Here is a 24,698-nt window from a genome sequence, read left to right on the forward strand (position 1 = left end):
AGCTGAACATCAGAGACCGGCAGGATTGGTTAAGCCACTCCCCATTCCCGAGTGGAAGTGGGAGAACATTACTATGGACTTCGTGGTTGGGTTGCCGAGATCAGTCAGAGGATCGAATTCTATTTGGGTTATAGTGGACCGACTCACTAAATCAGCGCATTTTCTATCAGTGAAGACGACTTTCTCCATGACGCAGTATGCGGAGCTTTATCTCAGGGAGATAGTTCGTTTACATGGATTTCCAGTTTCAATTGTATCCGACAGGGACCCAAGGTTTACGTCGTCCTTCTGGAAGAGCTTACATGCGGCCATGGGGACGAAGTTGCTTTTCAGTTCAGCTTTTCACCCGCAGTCAGATGGCCAGTCTGAGCGAGTGATTCAGATTTTAGAGGATTTGCGTAGAGCGTGCATGATTGATTTTCAAGGAACTTGGGAGTCTAGACTACCTCTAGTGGAGTTCACATACAACAACAGCTTCCAAGCATCTATTGGTATGGCTCCCTATGAGGCTTTGTACGGGAGGAAGTGCAGATCACCAGTTCATTGGGATGAGGTTGGTGAGAGAGCAGAACTTGGTCCCGAGATAATCCAACAGACTGCAGACGTGGTGGTCAAAATTCGTGACAGGATGAAGACTGCCCAAAGTCGTCAGAAGAGCTACGCTGATAAGAGGAGGAGAGATCTTGAGTTTGCCGTTGGTGATCACGTCTTTGTGAGGATAGCACCTATGAAGGGTGTCATGAGATTCGGGAAGAGAGGCAAACTGAGTCCGAGGTTCATTGGGCCGTTTGAGATTTTGGACAGAGTTGGGACACTAGCCTATCGTGTAGCTCTTCCGCCGAATCTGGCCGGGGTACACAATGTGTTCCACGTCTCGATGCTGATGAAATATCTGGCGAATCCTTCGCATATTTTGAGTTATGAGCCGTTGCAGCTGGCTCCAGACCTGTCTTATGAGGAGAAACCAGTCCAAATCCTAGACAAGCAAGAGCGTAGGCTTCGGAACAAAGTGACTAAGATAGTCAAAGTTCGGTGGCTAAACCAATCAGTGGAAGAGGCCACATGGGAGTCAGAGACAGATATGAGACTTCGCTACCCGGAGTTGTTCGGTAAGACTTAATTTCGAGGACGAAATTTTTATAAGTGGGGGAGGAACTGTAGTGCCCAAATTCAGTACACGTATAACCCATGCGTTCATTTAATTATTAGATCATTTAATTATTTTTAAATGAGTTTTAGCCATGCATAATTTATGAAAATGCATTATTTTAAATTATTCATGTTCATTGTGTTACACGTTAAAATGTTTTTCGAGTTTATGTTTCAGGCGATTATTCGAGGCGGGATTGAGGAAAAGAGACCGGTGAGGAATTTGGAAAATTTAAAATGTGGTATTTTATTTTTAAGATTCAGGATGGGGCATTTTAAATAAAATTATAGAGTTTTAGTATTTTAAACCCTTATTCATGGATTGAGTGATTTAAGAGTTTGAAACTTTTAAAATTGGTGTGTAACTATTTTAATTGTGGAGTTTGATTAAGTTAGTGTGGGTTACCCTTTAATTAGTATTTTTAATTTATCTTAATTAGCACCTTGATTAGCATTGTTATTTACTAATTAGCAAATCATTCCCCTAATCTATTTCCTAACTCACGCACACACCCACTTTAACACACACTCACACACACGTACAAGCATACACACACACACAATTTTATTTCTCTCTTCACTTCATTCTTTTAAAAGAAAACTAGGGTTCTTCCTTCATAGAGCAGCCGCCACTCCCCTCTAAAATTCCAGCAAGTTTTGTGGAGTTTCTTCAAAAAAACGGTGCCACGGTCGTCACGGATCAACTTCGCTTCCATCTCCGCTTCGGTAACGCCGTTTCGGTAACGTTTGATATCAAAAGGCACGTACAATCTGTTCTTTCTGCATCTATCATGTCATATTATGTGTTGCGTTGTTTTATGCGTAAAAATATATGTGTGACGTTCGTCGTTTGAGCAGAAAATGATTCGGATCAGTTTTGAATTAATTTTAGATCTAAAATCACGTTTTTACTGTCTTTTTAAATATTGCGACTTTTTGGTCATGATTCTGAGAAAACTTTAAACGTAATAATTGTAGAACTTTTCGATACCTTAGATTTGACAGTAAATTCGAAATATTTGGATAAAAATTGAGTGAGTTATGATGTTTTTCGTGGGACTGCTCAAACTGCGTTTTTCAGAAATTATGTTTCTTGTGTTCTTGAGATTTTATTGTTGCAGGCTTCGTTGGGGGATCGCCGGGTGATCCTTGCTGCGTCTAGGGATGCCTAGTAAGTTGTTAGGTTGTTATTTTATAGTTCGTTTGGTTTCGATAGGCACTTGACTACATTAAAGTCGTAGGAAAAGTTTCGCTGTCAATTGCCACGTTTTTTTTGACTAGTATGTACCATAGGGTGAACATCGTTGCTTAGGATGTTGTACGAAATTGGTTTGATGTTATAGTATGCTAGGATGGGTCTCAGAGTGTCGATTCATAGTCCGTGCATCCGAGTCTAGAAAGTTGAGCAAAGCATGTACAAAATTTAAGTTCGCGATCACAGTAGGTACACGGACCCTGACACGGGGTCCGTGCCTTTGTTTCTTCTCGGTGTCTTTTTCCAGAGTCTACACGGACCCCCACACGGACACTGACACGGGGTCCGTGTCCATCCTTCCTTTCGAGCCTTCTCTTCCGAGCCTACACGGACCCCTATACGGAAGTAGGCATGGGGTCCGTGTCCTTCATATTTTTGGGAAAATATTACAACACGTTTGAGGTTTGATGTCATGGTTTGGTACAATGATTTACAATGTCGTGTCATAGGAATTTTTAGAATATTCTAAGAAATGATTGAACTTGTGAGTAAGAATGATATCTACGTCTAAGCTTTTCAAGTTAAGCCTCTGAATCTATGATTAGTATGTTACAGCAACGACCCCGATCGCAGTCCAACGAATCCCTCAACGCCAAGTAAGTATGTGTGACGTGCAAGAAAATATTTTAAGTTTTTGAGGTATGCTAAATGTCTTGTGACCAAAGTATGTTTAGGATTGGAAAGCGTTAAATTATGAACGGGGACCAATCCGCCCGTTAAATTATGAACGGGTTAGATCGTGGTTGTAAAGCGTTAAATTATGAACGGGGACCAACCAGCCCGTTAAATTATGAACGGGGATCTCATGTATGTGGCAGTGGATACATCTCTGTCAGCCCAGTACTGTGGTGTAGTCTGATCAGGCTCTTTTATGTTATGGGTCACTTGCTTTGAAACATGCCTCTACACAAAATGATGAAGTTATGTATGTTCAAGTAAGCAGTTTGTTTATGTAAGTTTATACTGATGGAACGTCTAGTTATGTACGTACGTATGTTCAAGTTTATTATGCAAGCTCAAGTTTCAAGTTATGTACGTTCTATTTTTAAGATGCATGCGATTTTATTATGTAGTACTCGTTATCCCAGTTTATACGTGTTGAGTCTTTAGACTCACTAGACTTGATCGATGCAGGTGGCTATGTTGTTGAGGAGACAGGAGGTGGCGACCAAGGGGCAGGCTTGGACTGAGCGGGAGGCTAGACCCGAGGACCGCCCACGTTATTTTAAGATTTTAAGCATGAAAACATTTATACTCTGATTTTATGATTTGGATGTGAGACATTTTGAGACTGCTTTGCTTTTAGCAAATTTTATTTGTGATGGTTGATTTCAAAGATATTTTATGAATGTTGAGTGACGACCGTATGGATGTTTACATCTAAGAAAATTTTTAATTTTTTCGCAAATTTTAAGTATGAAAAGTACGGTTCGTTACAATTTTAATTATTTATGTTTTTGTGATGCACGTTAAAATATTTTCCTTAGTTTCATGTTTCAGGAAATTATTCGATGCGGGATCGAGGAAAAGAGATCGGTGACGATTTTGACAATTTTATAATGTGGTATTTTATTTTAAGTTGTGTTTGAGACATTTTAATGATTTATTAAGTTTTTAGCATTTTAAAGCCTAATTTATTATTTAGTGATTTTAGGATTTTAAAAACTTTTAAAATTTATCAAGAGTGCATTTCATTTTTAATTAATGGATTTTATTAAGTTAAAAGTGGGTTAGCATTTTTATTTGTTTTCTAATTATTAATTAAGCACATAATTTCCCATTACACCTAAACTCATGCACACATCCACTAACACAAACACACACACACACACACATTCAGCCTACACACACACAATTCCTTACACTCCCATTTCAGATTTTTATTGGAGAAACCTAGGGTTCTAAGAACTTCAGCAGACGCACCTCCCCTCTCTGATTTTCCTAGCGATTTCGTTGGCTTTTCTTCAAGAAAAATCGTATCCCATTCGTCCCGGATCGTCTCTCGCATCCTTCCCGCTTCGGTTTCGTCGTTTCGGTAACTTTAAATATTAAAAGACATGTATATTCTTTTGTTTATGCATCGATCTCGTCATAGTATTTGTTTTTATGTTTATTATGTGTAAAAATTCACGTATGTTGTACAAAGTTTGAGCAAAAATTTGTTGGATCGATTTTGAAATGATTTTATATCTGGAAACTTGAAATTTTCTGTCATTTTAAATACTACGACTTTTCTGTCGATTTTCTGGAAAAACTTTCAACATATAAAACGTAAAACTTTTATATGTCAGCTGTCAGTACAGAGTTCTCTTCAGTCAGAGATTCAGATATTTGGGCTAGAGGTTTATCCTAAGGGCAGAGCTCCTAAGCTGTCTAATATGACAGTCCAATCTTCTTTGTTTGACCGAATCCGTAGATGTTAGCATACAGATAAGCAGTTGCAGAAATGGCGACTGAAGGGTGAAGCCAATGACAATGTACTCTACACAGTGTTTGATGATATTGTGAGGTACAGAGGAAGGTAGTGGGTGCCAAGTGTTGATTCGATCAGAGAGGATATTCTGACAGAGGCACATGCATCTCTGTTAAGTGCAATTTATTGTACTTTTATTACTTGTTTTTAACTTGGAATTTTATGATTCTTGAGCAGGTTTTATGTGATTTGTTGTTATTTTTGTTATTGAAGTTTGGAAGCTTAGAATGAGAATTTGGAGTAATAAATTGATGAATTAGAAAGTGCAAAGGACAATTTTTGCCGAAGCAAGACCGCACCCGCGGTCTTGTCAGCACCGCACCCACGGTCTTAGTTTTGTGAAAAATGATTTTTGTTGCGAAGCACGACCGCACCCGCGGTCCTACTTACACCGCACCCGCGGTCATGCACAGACAGAGTCCGGAAATTCTGAAACTTTGGTGTGCTGCGCATGAGAGTTGCTGACTTTGATGTTTTGCGTATAAGACTTGTCTAGGACTATAAAAGGCCTCTATTTTTCATCATTTAAATCATTGAGGAGCCAAGGGAAGGATTGGAGGCTACAAAGAAAGATTGAAGATCAAGTTCATCAAGTTCTTGAGAATTATCTTGCACACTTTTGGAAAGGAATTTCATTGCACTCCAAGCTCTTGTTATAAGTTCTTCTTTCTTTATTTTTACTTTTATTTGATATGTCTTGTTTAAGATTCATGTGTTGTTGTGTTATTTTTATTATGAATTAATTTTTATTTCTAGAGGAATGATGGAACAAAACTAGAAACCATGTGTTGGGATTTATGATTTATGCTATATAAGTTTTCCTTATTGTTCATTTGTATTTTTCCAATCTTAATGCTTTCATTTTATTGGCCATATCTTGAATGATTCTTATGTTTATAATTTATCACTTGGAAAAGGAAAATTATAAACAAGAAAGGGAAAAATACTTCGATAGTATTTATATAGTTCGGGAGGACATATATTGTTATTGAAGCCATTAAAAGAATTTAGTGTTTATTGCATTATTTAATTATAGATTGTTGATGGGGACGTTACAATCTGTTGTTAGATAATTAGTATCTACTTAGCACTCGGGAGAGGGAGTAGATAATTTAGAATTCTTGGCTAAGGTATAATAAGGACATTTATAATATAGCTACACAAAATAACACATGGTGGATAGTTGCGTGAAATCGGACCTCTAGATCTTTTATTCCATAGTTATTTGTTATAAAAAGTTTGATGTTATAATATAATTAAATTTATTTTCAATTTAGTTATTGGTGAAAACAAATCTGTTAATTGATTTTTCTAAATAAAATTGAGACTATTTTAATTGCAAGCATTAATATACATTTAAATACATACTCCTCGTGGGATCGACACTTGTACTAAAAAAAAATACATTTTATTACAAACTTGACGTTGTGCACTTGCAAGCAATTAAGAAAATACGCAACAAGTTTTTGGCGCCGTTGCCGGGGAGTGTATATTTTAAATTTATATTAGTATTGCTACCAATTAGTCTTTATTTTAATTTAGAGCTGTTTTTATTGTAATACATTAAACATTGATTTGTGTCTTATCTTTGTTTGACAGTGCATGCGAAGATCGCAAAATCTTGACTTGCTTATCTTTGATCCTGAAATCGAAAGAACCACAAGAAGATTAAGAAAGGCAAGAAGAGAAGAGATTCGAGCAATGGCTGAAAATAGAGACAATGAAAATCCACCCCCTGCAATACCCATCAGAGATCATTTTAGGCCGATATTGAATGCTCATTATTCGGGTATAGCACGAGGAACTATTAATGCAAACAACTTTGAGCTCAAGCCTGCATTGATAAACATGGTTCAACAGAATCAGGTTGGGGGAGCCGCTACTGCAGATCCTCATTTACATCTCAGAACATTCCTTGAAATTACTGACACAGTAAAAATAAATGGTGTTTCTGATGATATAATTCGATTGCGTTTGTTTCCTTTTTCTCTTAGGGACCAAGCAAGAGGATGGCTCCAATCGCTTCCTTTGGGGAGTATCACTACATGGCAGGAGTTAGCAACCAAGTTCCTTGCTAAATATTTTCCACCTGAGAAGTCTGCACAGTTGAAGATAGAGATAAGTACTTTTAGGCAGACTGATTTTGAGCAATTATATGAGGCATGGGAACGTTATAAGGAGTTGTTGAGGAGGTGTCCAAACCATGGTTTTTATGATTGGGTACAGATTGAATTGTTTTATAATGGTTTGAATGGACAAACAAGAGGCACTGTGGATGCAGCAGCTGGTGGTACGATATTTGCAAAATCACCCGATCAAGCATATGATTTGCTTGAACATATGACTATTAACAGCTATCAGTGGCCGTCCGAGAGGTCAGGAGTAAAGAAGCAAGCTGGAATTTATGCCATAGATCCTATTACATCACTCACCGCTCAAGTTTCAGCTTTGAAAACTCAAATTGCAGCAATGAATAAGGCTAGTACATCAGAGGTTGAAAATGCATCGGTTGTTACTGAAGAACCACATATTCCTGATGAGGCTCATTATATCAACAATAGGAATTTTGGTGGCTACGGAGGATATCGAGGTAACCCTCCCCCTAACACTTATCATCCTGGTTTGAGAAATCATGAAAATTTTTCATATGCTAATAATAAGAATGTGTTGAATCCTCCACCGGGGTTCAATACATCAACGGGGGAAGGAAAACCTTCACTTGAGGATCTAGTTGGGACATTTGTTGTTGAATCTAGTAAAAGAATGGCTAGGACTGAATCTCGTCTTGATGGCATGGAAACTCACATGGGAAATATGGGTGCCACAATGAAATCATTGGAGACACAGATTGGTCAATTGGCTAATGCATTGAGAGATCAAAATAAAGGTCAATTACCAAGTAATACTGAAGTGAATCCAAAGGAGCAATGCAAAGCTGTAACTTTGAGAAGTGGAAGAGAACTTGAGGTTAAAAATTCCAAAGAGAAGGATGAAAATGAGATGACAGTTGAAGAAGTTGAAACTGAGGGATCCAAAGCTGAAGTTGAAGTTGAACAACCTCCAGTATTTAAGCCAGTTCTTCCATATCCGCGGAGGTTAAAAAAGAAGAAATTGGATGAACAATTTGCAAAATTTTTGGAGATTTTCAAGAAGATTCACATCAACATTCCATTTGCTGATGCTTTAGAGCAAATGCCAAACTATGCATAGTTCATCAAAGATGTGATGTCAAAGAAGAGGAAGTTGCATGAGTTCGAGACAGTTAAGTTGACCGAAGAGTGTAGCGCCATACTCCAAAGGAAACTACCATAGAAACTCAAAGATCCAGGGAGTTTTACTATTCCTTGTGTTATTGGTGGTTCTAGAATCAATAAAGCTTTATGTGATTTAGGTGTCAGTATTAATTTAATGCCTTTTTCTATTTACAGGACTTTGGAGCTTGGCGAGGTGAAGCCTAGCACTATTACCCTGCAGCTGGCGGACAGATCACTTACATATCCACGGGGGATAGTGGAGGATGTTCTGGTAAAGGTAGACAAATTTATATTTCCTGCTGATTTTGTCATTCTAGATATGAAAGAAGATCAGGAGACTCCGCTTATCTTTGGAAGGCCGTTCTTGGCCACTGGAAAAACTTTGATTGATGTGCACAAAGGAGAGCTTACATTGAGAGTAGGTGGAGAAGAAGTCATGTTCAACATCTACAACACAATCAAAGAACAAAATGAGATAAGTACTTGTAATAGTATTGATGTAATTGATTCATGTGTATCTCATGTTGGTGCAGGTAGGATGACGAAAGATTCCTTAGAGAGATGTTTGTTGGAATCGGCGTCTGCACTGGATGAAAGTGATTGGGATGTGCAAGATGAGATACTAGCTCTCAATACACTGCCTAAAGAAAAGAGTGATGTGCATCATGTAGAGCTACTTGAAGATGCAAGTAAAGAGGTACCAAAAGCATCTCCTGAATTGAAGGAATTGCCAAGTCACCTTTGTTATGCATTTTTAGGTGAAAATTCGACATATCCGGTAATTATCTCTTCCTTTCTTACTTGTGTTGAAAAAGAGAAATTGTTGAGAGTGTTGAGAGAATTTAAATCTGCTTTGGGATGGACAATTGCTGATATAAAAGGGATTAGCCCTACTGTTTGTATGCATAAAATCTTGATGCAGGAATCATATTCACCCTATGTTGATCATCAGAGAAGGCTTAATCCAGCAATGAAAGAGATTGTGAGGGCTGAGGTATTAAAACTGTTAAATGCTCGTGTTATTTATGCTATATCTGATAGCTCGTGGGTTTCACCAGTACAAGTAGTGCCTAAGAAAGGGGGAATAAATGTAGTGGGAAATGAGAATAATGAATTGATTTCAACTCGTCCAGTGACTGGTTGGCGAGTATGCATAGACTACAGGAAATTGAATGATGCTACTAGGAAAGATCACTTCCCTCTTCTATTTATTGACCAGATGCTTGATAGAGTGGGTGGTTATCATTATTATTGCTTTCTAGATGGTTATTCAGGTTCCAATCAGATTGTCATAGCACCGGAGGATCAGGAGAAGACTACCTTCACTTGCCCCTACGGTACATTTGCTTTCAGGAGAATGCCATTTGGTCTGTGCAATGCACCTGCTACTTTTCAGAGGTGTATGATGGCCATATTTTCTGACATGGTCGAGGAAATAATGGAGGTTTTTATGGATGATATCTCTGTATTTGGTTCATCTTTTGATCACTGTTTGCAAAATTTAATGCTTGTTTTGCAGAGATGTCAGGCGAAGAATTTAGTTTTGAATTGGGAAAAATGTCACTTCATGGTTCCAGAAGGTATTGTGCTAGGGCATAAAATTTCGGCTAAAGGAATAGAAGTTGACAGAGCTAAAGTTGTGGCAATTGAAAATCTCCCACCACCAAAGAATGTGAAAGGGATCAAAAGTTTCTTGGGACATGCCGGGTTCTATCGTCGTTATGTCAAAGATTTTTCTAAAATTACTAGACCGTTATGTAATTTGTTAGAGAAAGATTCGACATTTATTTTTGACGATGATTGTTTGCAGGCATTTAATAGGATCAAGAAAGCACTGATTTCTGCTCCCATTATGATAGTGCCTGATTGGAAGGAGCCATTTGAGCTCATGTGTGATGCTAGCGACTATGCTGTGGGAGCAGCATTGGGACAGAGGCGAGACAAGATGTTCAAGGCTATCTACTATGCAAGTCGTACACTTAATGCAGCCCAACAGAACTATACAACTACTGAGAAAGAGATGCTAGCAGTGGTGTTTGCATTTGACAAGTTCAGAACCTGTCTTATTGGCACCAAGGTAACTGTTTTCACTGACCATGCAGCTCTTCGTTACTTGTTTGCCAAAAAGGATGCCAATCCCAGGTTGATACGATGGATACTTCTACTTCAAGAATTTGACTTTGAAGTAAAAGACAAGAAAGGTTGTGAAAACCAGGTGGCAGATCACTTGTCACGACTAGAGCAGGAAGAAAGAACAGAAGGTGGAGTTATCAATGAGTCGTTCCCAGAAGAACAACTGTTTGAGGTAAGTTCTAAACTCCCTTGGTTTGCTGATATAGCTAACTTCTTGTCTTGTGGTACTCTTCCTCCAGATCTAAATCACCATCAGAAAAAGAAGTTCTTCCATGATATCAAATTTTTCTTTTGGGATGATCCTTGTGTATATAAAAGATGTGCTGACCAAGTGATTAGGAGATGTGTTGATGGCGAAGATGCAAACAAAATTCTGGAACAATGTCATTCATCACCTTATGGTGGACATTTTGGCGCAACAAGAACAGCAGCTAAGGTATTGCAATCAGGTTTTCTCTGGCCTACTTTGTTTAAGGATAGCTATACCTTAGTGAAATCATGTGATAAATGCCAAAGGTTAGGAAACATTTCTAGGCGTCACGAATTGCCACTGACAAATATTTTGGAAGTGGAACTTTTTGATGTCTGGGGCATAGATTTCATGGGATATTTCCCCCCTTCTTTTGGTCAATCTTATATATTATTAGCTGTAGATTATGTTTCGAAATGGGTGGAAGCAATCGCCACCAGTACTAATGATGCTCGTGTTGTAGTTAAGTTTTTGCACAAGAACATTTTCACCAGGTTTGGAACACCGAGAGCCATCATAAGTGACGAAGGTACGCACTTTTGCAATAAAATTTTCAACTCACTGATGGCTAAATACAATGTGAAGCACATAGTGGCATTAGCATATCATCCTCAGTCGAAAGGACAAGCTGAAATATCCAACCGGGAAATCAAGCAAATATTAGAAAAAACTGTCAATACAAACCGGAAGGATTGGGCTATAAAGTTGGATGATGCATTAAGGGCTTATAGGACCGCGTTCAAGACGCCTATTGGGATGTCTCCCTATAGGTTGGTTTTTGGTAAAGCCTGTCACTTGCCGCTGGAATTGGAGCATCGAGCATTTTGGGCAGTTAAGAAGTTGAATTTTGATTTGAAATCATCTGGCGATGGAAGAAAACTACAGTTAAATGAAATGGAGGAGTTCCGCAATTATGCATACGAAAATGCCAAGATTTATAAAGAACATACCAAAAAGTGGCACGATAAACTCATTGTACGAATGAGCTACAACCAGGACAACAAGTACTCTTGTTCAACTCCCGTCTGAAGTTGTTTCATGGTAAATTGAAATCGCGTTGGTCAGGACCATTTTTGGTGGAGAAAGTGTACCCTCATGGGGCGATTGAACTAAAATGCAGTGATGGGAGGACTTTCAAGGTGAACGGGCAGCGAGTTAAGCCATACTATGGAAATGAAGTAAGGCACCTTGACAACATTCACTTGGGCGGATCAACTTGATAAAGACTGATGGTAGTCGGGCTGAAGACGTTAAACCAAACGCTTATTGGGAGGCAACCCAAATTTTTGTTTCTCTTTTGCATTTTGATTTCGGTTTTGATTTTATTTTTTGTATCATGATTATTTTTGGTTGTGTATTTTTACTATAGTGTGTGCTTATATCTTCCCAAATTTAATGAATCCCAATTGTTTTCTTTTCAGGACTGAAAATTTGCGAAAAAAATAATTTTGACGAAACATGAGTGCACCCGCGGTCTCATGTGCACCGCACCCGCGCTTGTGGTGCATTCAAAATACAAGAAAATTCGAAGCAGGAGCGCACCCGCGGTCTCATGGACACCGCACCCGCGCTACGTGTGCCGAAGCAACACCGCACCGACGGTACATGTGGCACCGCACCCGCGGTCATGAAAATTTTTTTTTTGATGAAAATGCCGAGACAATACCACCCCCGCGGTACATCTCTACCACACCCGCGCTAAAATTTCCAAAAGCATACCGCACCCGCGTTCTTGTGGACACCGCACCCGCGGTCGCGCAGTGTAATAAAAAAAATAAATCGAAGACACACCGCACCCGGGGTCCTATTAACACCGCACCCGCGGTCGATGGTTTTAAACACAGAATTGGGCAGATTTTCGACATAACCGAAGAACCTCTCTCAAAATTACACCTCCATTTTCGAAATCTTTTCTCAAGAACACACTCTTCACACTAAATTTTTGTTATTCCTTCAACAAATTTACCACTCCAACCTAAATAGCTTCACCCATTCCATCTAATATCACTTTCTTTCCACAAAAATCTACACCAAACCTAGGGTTTGAAAAGGGGGCCGAAAATTTCTTCAAAATTTGGTTGGAGCTTTGATTTGTTCTTCAAGAAACAATTCAACACACTCAAGGTGAGCAAATTCATTGCATATTTGTTGAAGAATTGAAATTATTGGTGTTAGTTGCTATGGAAGGAATTTAAATTTGGTGAAGTACATTCTTGATATTGTGGATATTGTTGATTGATTTTTGGGTAAATTGTTGAGTTGTGGATATTGTTTGTATTGAGTTTGGGGAAGTGCTAGGATCATTGAATTTTGAGAATTGGATTGAGGAGAAGTGGTGATTGAAAAGTGTTCGATAAAATGCCTCCAAGAAGAAAACAATTTAAGGGTGCATCATCATCATCTGTGAATTACGATGCAAGCCGGTTTTGGGATGAGAAGGCGGAGGAGCAATATGGTAAAATTTTGAATAAAAGCATTGTCAAAGAAAGGGGATTTGATATGAGTTTTCCTCGATCCGAAATTGGTATAATGCTTACGGTTCGACATTGGGAAGAGTTTGGAAGGCAGCCACAAGATGCTGTCATTTCATTGGTGAGAGAATTCTATGCTAACCTCAATGTTAGGTTTGATCAATTGACGGTGTTTGTGCGAGGAAAATGGGTAGCCTTTGATGCACATACGATTAATACGTTATATGGTATCCCTGCAATAATGCACGATGAATATGAAGAATACCGGAACGAGCATCTTGATTATAATAGTATTCTTCAAACAATTTGCATACAGGGAGCCGAGTGGAGAATGAGGGAATGTCAGCCTAGCAAAGTCTGATCTGAAGACTGTTGCAAAACATTGGTATTCTTTTATATCTGCTAGGATAAAGCCCACCGAACACACCACTACCGTCATCAAGGAGAGGGCTATCCTCACTTTTTGCATTATGATAGGGAAGACAATTGATTTAGGTAAATTGCTTCAAAATTTGATACTTGACTATACAAGAGGTAACTCTCCGAGTGGACTTCTCCACCCTTCTCTCATCACTGCATTATGCCAAAATGCGGGAGTAACTTGGGCAACGAATGAAGAATTGTTGAAGCCAAAAAATGAAATTTTGGTAATCCAACCATATGGGGCAGTCAGAAATGACCAAGCTGCAGCACGCAGAGCTGAAAGGGATTTCAACAGGAGAGCTGCAGAGAGACGTGTCCAAGCTCAAGCTCAAGAACCACAACCGCAGCAAAGGCATATGAGAGATAGGTTGACCCAGTTGGAAGAAGATATGAGAATTCAACGCCAAGAAATGGATGCGTTTCGGTATAGGACCGACACATTTATGGGATACATGATGGATTTCACATCGGTCTTGGCTCAACAATTTCCATCTGCTTCCAATTCTGGACATCCATTTCCACCTCCTCCACAGTGGCCACCTGTATACCACCCGCCGGAGTTCCAACCACCCCAAGATAATGAAGATGATGATGATGATGGCGATGACCACTGACGGTCGTTGCCCGAGGTATGTGTATTCTCCAAATTTTCATGCTTATTTACATCGAGGACGATGCACATGTTTTAGTTTGGGGGAGATTTGCTTTATTTTATTTTATTTTGTGTGTTACTATATTTTATTTGGTGTGTTTATTTTCTTTTGTGTGTTTGTTGTGTGTTTATTATTTTTTAGTTATTTGTTTGTGTGTTTGTAGTGTTTTAGTCATTAAATTTTTTTATTGTGAATTGGCCAATGATGAAAAATTTTTGTATTGAAAAGAAAGGTCATGCATTACATTCATGTTAATCGATCAATTTGAAAAATTTAGAGAATAATCATGAGATGTGGTAAGTTTGAGACTTATAATTTCTATAAAACTTTGTGATTTTCATTTGACATCGAAATAATTTTTTTGTTAACACATAGATGATTGAGGCAATCTTTGATGCTATTTGGGCCATTTATATTGTTCATAAATATTCATTTGAAGCCCTCTTGAGCCTATTTGAGAAAAAAGAATTGTGTTCTTGAAATTTTTTTTGAAGCCAAGCACTTTTCTTTTGAATATATATGTATTTGGTTGATGCATTGAGACACCATTTTCACGATGATTAGATTCTAGTCTATGTTGGTGAATTGAGATTTTGTCTAGAACTATCCAAACATCATTCGAGTCGAAATACGGACAACTTATGATTTAGGAATGATTTAGGTGATTTTTTTGATCGATTGAGCCTTTCAAGCTACCAAATAAAAATAATTTATCATTTGTCACCTCTTTGAGCTTATATGAATTTGAATGGCACACGTAAATATGTGTAAAAGACCTCCATTCGAATATTCTTTCAATTATCCCACATTTACTACCCTGTTGAATATCTTAAACACTAATTTCCTACCTTCTCAAGGGAGTAAGAATTCAAAGGATCAAAGAAATGAAAATTCTCCTACAAAAAAAGAAAAGAAAAATGAATGATGTTACATTGATAAAGTAGGAGAAAAAAGGGGAGAAAAAGAGATGAAATGAATAATAAAAAAAATGGAGATAAAAGAAAAAGTGGAGTTTGCAAAATAGATAAAAATTCAACTTACTCCCTTATTTGAACTCCTAATCTTTATTTGTAGCCATGAACCAAGGCCTAACATTACAACCATTGAAAATCCTATTAACCTAGTCATAGTTGTCCAATATACTAGTGGAGAGTGATTGGGAGGATCTAGCTTATGGACAATCGATAAACACTTTCGTTGAGTATGAATTTTGATCAATTTTACACACCTCATTGCATCTAATATTTATTGGGTATCCTTTTCTTGAATGAATATTCCTTTGAACCCAATCTTTACCGGAAAAGACCTCTTGACGTGTGTTTGTAAAAATTTGAAATCAATTGAGAATGATTTGAAACATGAGTTGAAGAGATTAGAAGTTAAGAGAATTAACCGATCGCATGATTTTATCCGGATGAACAAGTGGTTGGATTGATTTGAATTGTGAATGCATGAAGGGTTGTAATTTATCTTGAGGCCAAGTTCTTTAAAGTATTTCATAACTTGTTTGTTTGTTTGTGTTGTTTTGTTTTGCTCGGGACTAGCAAAATCTTAAGTTTGAGGGAGTTTGATAAGTGCAATTTATTGTACTTTTATTACTTGTTTTTAACTTGGAATTTTGTGATTCTTGAGCGGGTTTTATGTGATTTGTTGTTATTTTTTGTTATTGAAGTTTGGAAGCTTAGAATGAGAATTTGGAGTAATAAATTGATGAATTAGAAAGTGCAAAGGACAATTTTTGCCGAAGCAAGACCGCACCCGCGGTCTTGTCAGCACCGCACCCACGGTCTTAGTTTTGTGAAAAATGATTTTTGTTGCGAAGCACGACCGCACCCGCGGTCCTACTTACACCGCACCCGCGGTCATGCACAGACAGAGTCCGGAAATTCTGAAACTTTGGTGTGCTGCGCATAGGAGTTGCTGACTTTGATGTTTTGCGTATAAGACTTGTCTAGGACTATAAAAGGCCTCTATTATTCATCATTTAGGTCATTGAGGAGCCAAGGGAAGGATTGGAGGCTACAAAGAAAGATTGAAGATCAAGTTCATCAAGTTCTTGAGAATTATCTTGCACACTTTTGGAAAGGAATTTCATTGCACTCCAAGATCTTGTTATAAGTTCTTCTTTCTTTATTTTTACTTTTATTTGATATGTCTTGTTTAAGATTCATGTGTTGTTGTGTTATTTTTATTATGAACTAATTTTTATTTCTAGAGGAATGATAGAACAAAACTAGAAACCATGTGTTGGGATTTATGATTTATGCTATATAAGTTTTCCTTATTGTTCATTTGTATTTTTCCAATCTTAATGCTTTAATTTTATTGGCCATATCTTGAATAATTCTTATGTTTATAATTTATCACTTGGAAAAGGAAAATTATAAACAAGAAATGGAAAAATACATCGATAGTATTTATATAGTTCGGGAGGACATATATTGTTATTGAAGCCATTAAAAGAATTTAGGTTTTATTGCATTATTTAATTATAGATTGTTGATGGGGACGTTACAATCTGTTGTTAGATAATTAGTATCTACTTAGCACTCGGGAGAGGGAGTAGATAATTTAGAATTCTTGGCTAAGGTATAATAAGGACATTTATAATATAGCTACACAAAATAACACATGGTGGATAGTTGCGTGAAATCGGACCTCTAGATCTTTTATTCCATAGTTATTTGTTATAAAAAGTTTGGTGTTATAATATAATTAAATTTATTTTCAATTTAGTTATTGGTGAAAACAAATCTATTAATTGATTTTTCTAAATAAAATTGAGACTATTTTAATTGCAAGCATTAATATACATTTAAATACATACTCCTCGTGGGATCGACACTTGTACTAAAAAAATACATTTTATTACAAACTTGACGTTGTGCACTTGCAAGCAATTAAGAAAATACGCAACAATCTCCGTATTCCATTTATCCAGGAGGTACCAAGATGTACATGATTTTACAGATTCTGTATTGGTGGCTAGGTATGAAGAGAGACATCCGCTGATTTGTGTCTGAATGCCTCACTTGTCAACAAGTGAAGGCAGGGCATCAGAGGTAGAATAAATTCTTAAGCCACTCCCTATCCCTGATTGGAAGTGAGAGCATATCAGCATGGACTTCGTTGTTGGTTTGCTGAGGTCAGACAGATGATCCAATGCCATTTGAGTTATAGTGGATCGACTCACTAAGTCAGCGCACTTCTTGCCAGTGAAGACGACTTTCTCCATGACGTAGTATGCGGAGATCTATATCAGGGAGATAGTCCGATTGCATGGAATCTCAGTTTCTATTGTGTCCGACAAGGGCCCAAGATTTACATTGTCCTTTTGGAAGAGTTTGCATGCACCCATGGTGAAGAAGTTGCTATTCAGTACACCACCCTCAGACAGATGGCTAGTCTGAGCGAGTGATTCAGATTTTGGAGGATTTGTTGAGAGCTTGTGTGATTGATTTCCATGGGAATTGGGAATTGAAGCTACCTCTGGTGGAGTTTACATACAACAACAGCTTCCAATCATCTATAGGTATGGATCCCTACGAGGCATTGTATGGGAGGAAGTGCAGATCGCCGATTCATTGGGATGAAGTCGGTGAGAGATCATAACTTGGTGCAGAGATTGTTCAGCAGACTGCAGATGTGGTGGTCAAAATCCGAGACAGGATGAAGACCGCACAGAATCGTCAAAAGAGTTATGCTGACAAGAGGAGGATGGATCTAGATTTTGCTGTAGGCGATCACGTTTTCGTGAAGATAGCACCCATGAAGGGTCTTATGAGATTTGAGAAGAGAGGCAAGCTTAGTCCGAGGTTTATTGGACCGTTCGAGATTCTTGACAGGGTTTGGACATTAGCTTATCGTGTAGCCATACCGCCGAATCTGGCCGGTGTACACAATGTGCTCCACGTCTCCATACTGAGGAAGTACCTAGTTAATCCTTCGCATGTTCTGAGCTATGAGCCGTTACATCTTGCTCCGGATCTTTCGTATGAGGAAAGGCCTGTCCAAATCCTAGACCGACAGGAACGGAGATTTTGGAACAAAGTAACCAAACTGGTCAAAGTCCGGTGGCTAAATCAATCAGTAGAGGAGGCCACTTGGGAGACTGAGACAGATATGAGGAACCACTACCCAGAATTGTTTGGAAAGATTTAATTTCAAGGACAAAATTTATATAAGTGGGGGAGGAACTATAGAGCCCAAAATCAGTACACGTAAAACCCATGCTTTTATTTAATTGTTAAATTATTTATTTAAGTTTAAAATGAATTTTAGTGATGCATGATTTATTAAATTGAATTATTTTGATTATTTATGTTTATGTGATGCACGTTAAAATATTTTATTGAGTTTCATGTTTCAGACGATTATTCGATGCGAGTTCAAGGAAAAGAGAACGGTGACGATTTTGACAATTTTTAAATGTGGTATTTTATTTTAAGTTGGGTTTGGGCATTTTAAATGATTTATTAAATTTTAGTATTTTAAAGCCTAATTTATTATTTAGTGATTTTAGGATTTTAAAATTTTAAAGTTTAACAAGAGTGCATTTCATTTTTAATTAAGGGATTTTATTAAGTTAAAAGTGAGTTAGCATTTTTAATTGTTTTCTAATTATTAATTAAGCACATTATTTCCCTAATTTACACCTAAACTCATGCACACACCAACTAACACACACACAATCACGCCTACACACACACAATTCCTTACACTCCCATTTCAGATTTTTATTGGAGAAACCTTGGGTTCTAAGAACTTCAGCAGCCGTACCTCCCCTCTCTTATTTTCCCAGCGATTTCGTTGGGTTTTCTTCAAGAAAAATTGTACCGCTTTTGTCCCGGATCGTCTCTTGCATTCTTCCCGCTTCGGTGTCGTCGTTTCGGTAACTTTAAATATAAAAAAGGATGTATATTCTTTCATTTATGCATTGATCTCGTCATAGTATATGTTTTTATGTATATTATGTGTAAAAATTCAAATATGTTGTACAAATTTTGAGAAAAAATTTGTTGGATCTGTTTGGAAAAGATTTTAGATCTGAAAATTCTAAATTTGTTGTCATTTTAAATACTACGACTTTTCGCTCGATTTTCTGGAAACAACTTTCAACATATAAAACGTAGAACTTTTCGATACCTTCGATTTGACAATAAATTCGAAATATTTGGATAAGAAATGAGCGGGTTATGATTGTCTGCTCAAACTGCGATTTTCTGAAAATGCGTTCTTGATGTGTTCTTGAAGTTTTATTGTTGCACGCTTCGTTGCTGATCGATAGGTGATCGCTGCTGCATTTAATTATGTTGAGTATGATGTTGGGATGGTTTTTTGTGTGTCGGATCGCATCGATAGGCACTTGGTTGCATTAGAAGTCGTAAGATGCATTTTGGTGTCAAATGTCAAGTTCACAGATTGGGTTGCATTGTTTGTGATGCGTAGTTTTTTTGGGGAGTTTGTTTGAGTTTGAACAAGTGTCATAGAATCCTAGGATGGGTCTCGAGGCTTTGGTTCACGGCCCGTATGATCGAGTTAGGAGGAATAAGCCATAAGTGTAGTATTTCTTCCTTGGTTCACAATTCTAGCACCTACACGGACCCAAAGTCGGACCCTGGCACGGGGTCCGTGCAGTTTTTCCTTCAAAATGCAAATTTCCAGCAACTACACGGACCCCGACACGCACCCTTACACGAAGTCCGTGTCCTTTTAAAAAATTAATTTTTTTAAGGATTGTTTTGGGTTTTGATTTTATGATTTAGTACGTTAATTAAACGAGGTCAAGTGCCGAGAGATTTAGAAATTTTTGTCATTTTTGGGTGTAAGAATGACTATACGTCTAAGTATGCAAGTTAGGTATTCGAAATCATGTTAGTATGTTCAGCAGTGACCTCAAGCGAGATCCAACGAATCACTCAAAACCACGTATGTAAGTATGTTCGATGTGCAAAAGAAAATATTTTAAGTTTTTGAGGTATGCTAAATGTCTTGTGACCAAATTATGAACGTGTTTGGAAGTCGGTGAACGTGGCCTAAGAGGACCTCTCCACCCCGGTAAAGCATGACCGAGTTTAGATCAAGATTGAAAAGCGGTAGAGCATGACCAGGGACCAATCCACCCGGTAAAGCATGACTGGAGATCTCATGTATGTGGCAGTGGATTTTTTCTGTCAGCTCAGTACTGTTGTTTAGTCTGATCAGGCACATTTATGTATGTGTCACTTGCTTTGAAACATATCTCTACGCAAAATGATGTTATGTATGCTCAAGTATGTATGATGCAAGTATGTTTAATAAAAGCCTTATGATGATGGCACGTCTACGTTTATGCTACTACGTTCAAGTTTCAAGTATGTTTATGCTATTACGTTTAAGTTTCAAGTATGTAACCCCTACTTTAAAGATGCATGTGGTTTTATTACGTATTACTTCTTATATCCAGTTTATACGTGTTGAGTCTTTAGAATCACTAGACTTGATCGATGCAGGTGATGATGACTTTGAGGAGACGAGAGATGGGGGCCAATGAGCCGACTTGGACTAAGCAGGAGGCTAAACCCGAGGACCGCCCATGTTTTTGAGAAATTATGCAATGATTTTAATACTCTTATTTTCATGAAGTTGTTTATGATCTTTAAACGATTATTACTTTTGACAAACTTGGTTGTTGTTGTTTTTATTGCAAATGTTTTTAGACGAGCAAGTTATTTTAATGCAAATTTGAAATTTTATTTTGTATTTAAGAAAATTTTAATTTTTCCGACAATTTTAAAATAGTTAAAAGTACAATACGTTACAGAATAAATTTAAGAAGTTGAATTTATATAATGATATATTAAATTCAAGGAGTTGAATTTATGATACCACAAGCGGTACTTCCTGATACTGTATTCAAGGGGTTGAATTTATGAGATAATAAATTCAAAAGTTGAATTTATAAAATTTTGAGAGAATAAATTCAAATGGTTGAATTTATAAAATTTGAGGATTTAATTTATTAAACTCCAAAATTGAGTTTATTAAATATTAAATTAAATATAGTGAGAAGTATGTTTAATGGGCTTGTAGGAATATAAGTCCAACATACTAAATAATTAAGTTCTTAATGGACTTTGATTAATTAATGAAACTAGTTGGACTAGCTCAATTAATTATGATTATTAGGTCATGGCTTAATTATAAAAGATAGTAATCAAGCCGTAACCTGAGCCACCACCATTGAAAAACTCGAAAATTCCCTCTCCCAAAAGTCTAAAAATTTCGGCCACCCTCTTTGCAAAAGGGGATTGAGTCGCCTCTCAAATTTTGATCTCCTACGTAAAAACTTCTTCCAAATATTCTAGTGCTATTTGGAAGAGGAACAATTCTTCCAGCCGTGGACTTAATAAAAGGATCGAAGGAAGGAGTTTTTGAAGAAAGTTCATAGGGAATTCATCAAGATCTATATCCGCCTATACCGGATTAGTTGGAGCCAAGTGAATTAATTAATCAAACGTAAAAGTTTTAAACATCCTATGTATGTTTAATTATTAAAACCATACGAGTGTCCAAATATATCTTGAATGTAAAAATCTAAAAAAAATTCAAAACTTCCTCTGTGTTTGGACACGAGAAATCCGAGATCCAACAGTGGTATAAGAGAGATTTTTTTCTATATCGTATGATTTTAAATCATATTAAATAATTTATTTCTAACAACACAAGAAAATTTTTTCACAAAATTTTTAAACCATAAAAAAGTTAATTTTTCAAGAAATCAAAAAAAATAAGCTGTCCTGAACTCTTCTGGGCAGTGCGCGCGCGCTGGCGGAGCGTCCCCACAGCACGCGGTGTGCGGAACGTCCTCACGCTGTGCGCAGGGCGTGCCGCCGCGCAGAGCGCGATGATCGCACGCACCGTGCGCAGCGTCCTACCCCATGAGATGTATCCCTTATGTGTCATGGCTATTTAAATGTAATAATATTTGATATTATTAAAGTGAGCTTGGTTTATGGCTCGTTCCTACCCCATGAGATGTATCCCTTATGTGTCATGGCTATTTAAATGTAATTGTTAGAAATAGTGGGAGATCAAGACTGGAAGATGGTGGACCCGATGCACAAGATGAAGACTTGTAAAATATTGGAAGCTCTTGTAATAGTTGCGTGTGCATCCCTGCATTCACCTAGGTTTTGGACCTGGATCCATGTCTGGTTCACATGGATCTAATAGTGTTGGCGATCGATCATATTTATTTATTATTGAATGTCATATTATGATATATGTGCGATATATAGTAGTATGCATGTATGTATATTATTAAATAATATAGTTGTATGAATCCGACAAACATACAAACTCGTGGCACACAATTTTAAATTAAAATCATGAGACAATTTTAAAATTGAAATCCCTCATTTTGAATAAGATTCAAAATTTATATCAAATAGAAAAGTAAAAATTAAAAGACTTTAATTTATTCTTGCCTTCCATCAACCGTGGTTGCATGTTGATCGCTACCCGCAGACAGTGTCTGACTCATATTATTGGGGAGGCTTGGATGCCGGAAATCTGTGACTTCCACCAGACATATGATGTGAATTGAGTGGAGCTTTCATGACTTCAGCTCATATTATTGGAGGAACTTATGGCGACCATCCACTACAATTCAATATTGATGGGTCGGTTTGACACGTAAAAATAAATGACGTCATATTATCGGGTCCTTATTAAACGTGGGGAGAAACATGCTGATGTTGCATAGGAATGCAATTAGATTTTACCTGACGATGCTTTACAGAGGTTTAATAGGTTCATTATTGTACCTAACTGCTAGTCGTCCTGATATTGTGTTCGCTGTATGTATGTGTGCAAGATTTCAAGGAAATCCTAAGCTATCACACTTTTCTGCTGCCAAGCGTATCCTGAAATATCTCAAAGGAACACAAAATGTTGGATTATGGTATCATAAAAACTCATCTTTCAATTTAGTTGGTTATTCAGATGCAGATTATGTAGGATGCAAGTTTGATCGAAAAAGTACAAGTGAATCATGTCAGTTTCTAGGAGACAAACTGATATCTTGGTTCAGTAAGAAGCAAACATCCATAGCAACTTCCACAACTGAAGCAGAATATCTTGCTGCTGGAAGCTGCTGTGCTCAACTGCTCTGGATTCAGCAACAACTGAAAGATTATAGTGTTGATGCAAAAGAATCTCCCATATTCTGTGACAATACAAGCACAATTGCTATTACCTATAATCCAGTTCTTCACTCCAGGACTAAGCACATAGATGTCAGACATCACTTCATCAGAGATCATGCCCTGAAGAAGAACATCATAATGGAATACGTCTCAACTGAGCAGCAAGCGGCTGATATCTTCACCAAACCATTGGGCGAGACTAAGTTTTCTCATTTTCGCAATATACTTGGATTAATTGATTTATCATAATCAGTTGTTATTATTGTCTTGATTCTTAATTCATCTTTCATCTTTACTGTCACTTACTGATTCTTCAGTTAGTTGTTTATTCATATGACTTTCAACTGATGAAAAAATAAAACAAAGCTACATCAAAATAAATATTTCATTCAACGATAAATATTCGCTTGGATTACATTGTCATATTTTTCCTCTACATCGGCTATTCACATTCTCAACAAAATTGATAGAGCTGAGGAAGACGTCTTACAAAAGCTATGAGAAGAAGCTATGCGATTGAGAATCTCCAGTTCCTTTTGAAGCATCAGTTGATGGATATGACCATCTTTAAAGATGTTCACCCACACAGCGATATTCAAGCGCTCCCGCACTTCTGTCAACTGTTCCACCTAGGGGTGAGCAAAAATTCGGTTAAACCGATTTAACCGACCGAACCGAATTAATTCGAAAATTCGGTTCGGTTAAATCGGTTAATTCGGTTTCGAAATTTTCAAATATCGGTTAATTCGGTTAATTCGGTTCGGTTTCGGTTTTTGTAAAAAAAATATCGGTTTAACCGAATTAACCGAATTATTAAATAAATAATTTTAATTTTATTTTATTATGTTTTAAATATAATTTATAATATTTTTATATTTAATATTGTATATTATAATTAATTTTTTTATGAATAAAGTGTTTTCTTATGATTAAAATAGAATATTAATTATTAATTTTATATATAATTTTTAAAATTTTAATTTTTTTAGAATATTAATTATTAATTATATATATAAATTTTAAAATTTTAATTTTTTTTAAGAAAAATCGGTTAATTCGGCTACCGATCGAAATAACCGATTTTAATTCGGTTCGGTTAATTCGGTTTTTGTGAAAATTCGGTTCGGTTCGGTTAGTCAAAAAATTTTCGGTTAAATCGGTTTTCGGTTAATTCGGTTCGGTTTGTAACCGAATTAATCGAATACTCACCCCTAGTTCCACCAGTCTGGGAGTGGTAGCCTCTCCAGAGTTATACAAGAACTCAAGCTCCTGTAACTTTTCCTAGTAGGGAAGACTAATGTAGAAGACTTCATCTTCGATAGCCGCCTTTCTAGCTTCCAAAGAAAATGGCGAAACACTTGAGCAACTCGCATCTGCCGTTTTTTTGTCTTGAATTTTTTCTCTTTCTTTCACCAATATGACTGGAACTAACAATGTTATTTCTATTTA

This window comes from Primulina eburnea, chromosome 12, assembly GCF_022965805.1.
Source record: "Primulina eburnea isolate SZY01 chromosome 12, ASM2296580v1, whole genome shotgun sequence".
In the NCBI taxonomy this organism is placed as follows: domain Eukaryota; kingdom Viridiplantae; phylum Streptophyta; class Magnoliopsida; order Lamiales; family Gesneriaceae; genus Primulina; species Primulina eburnea.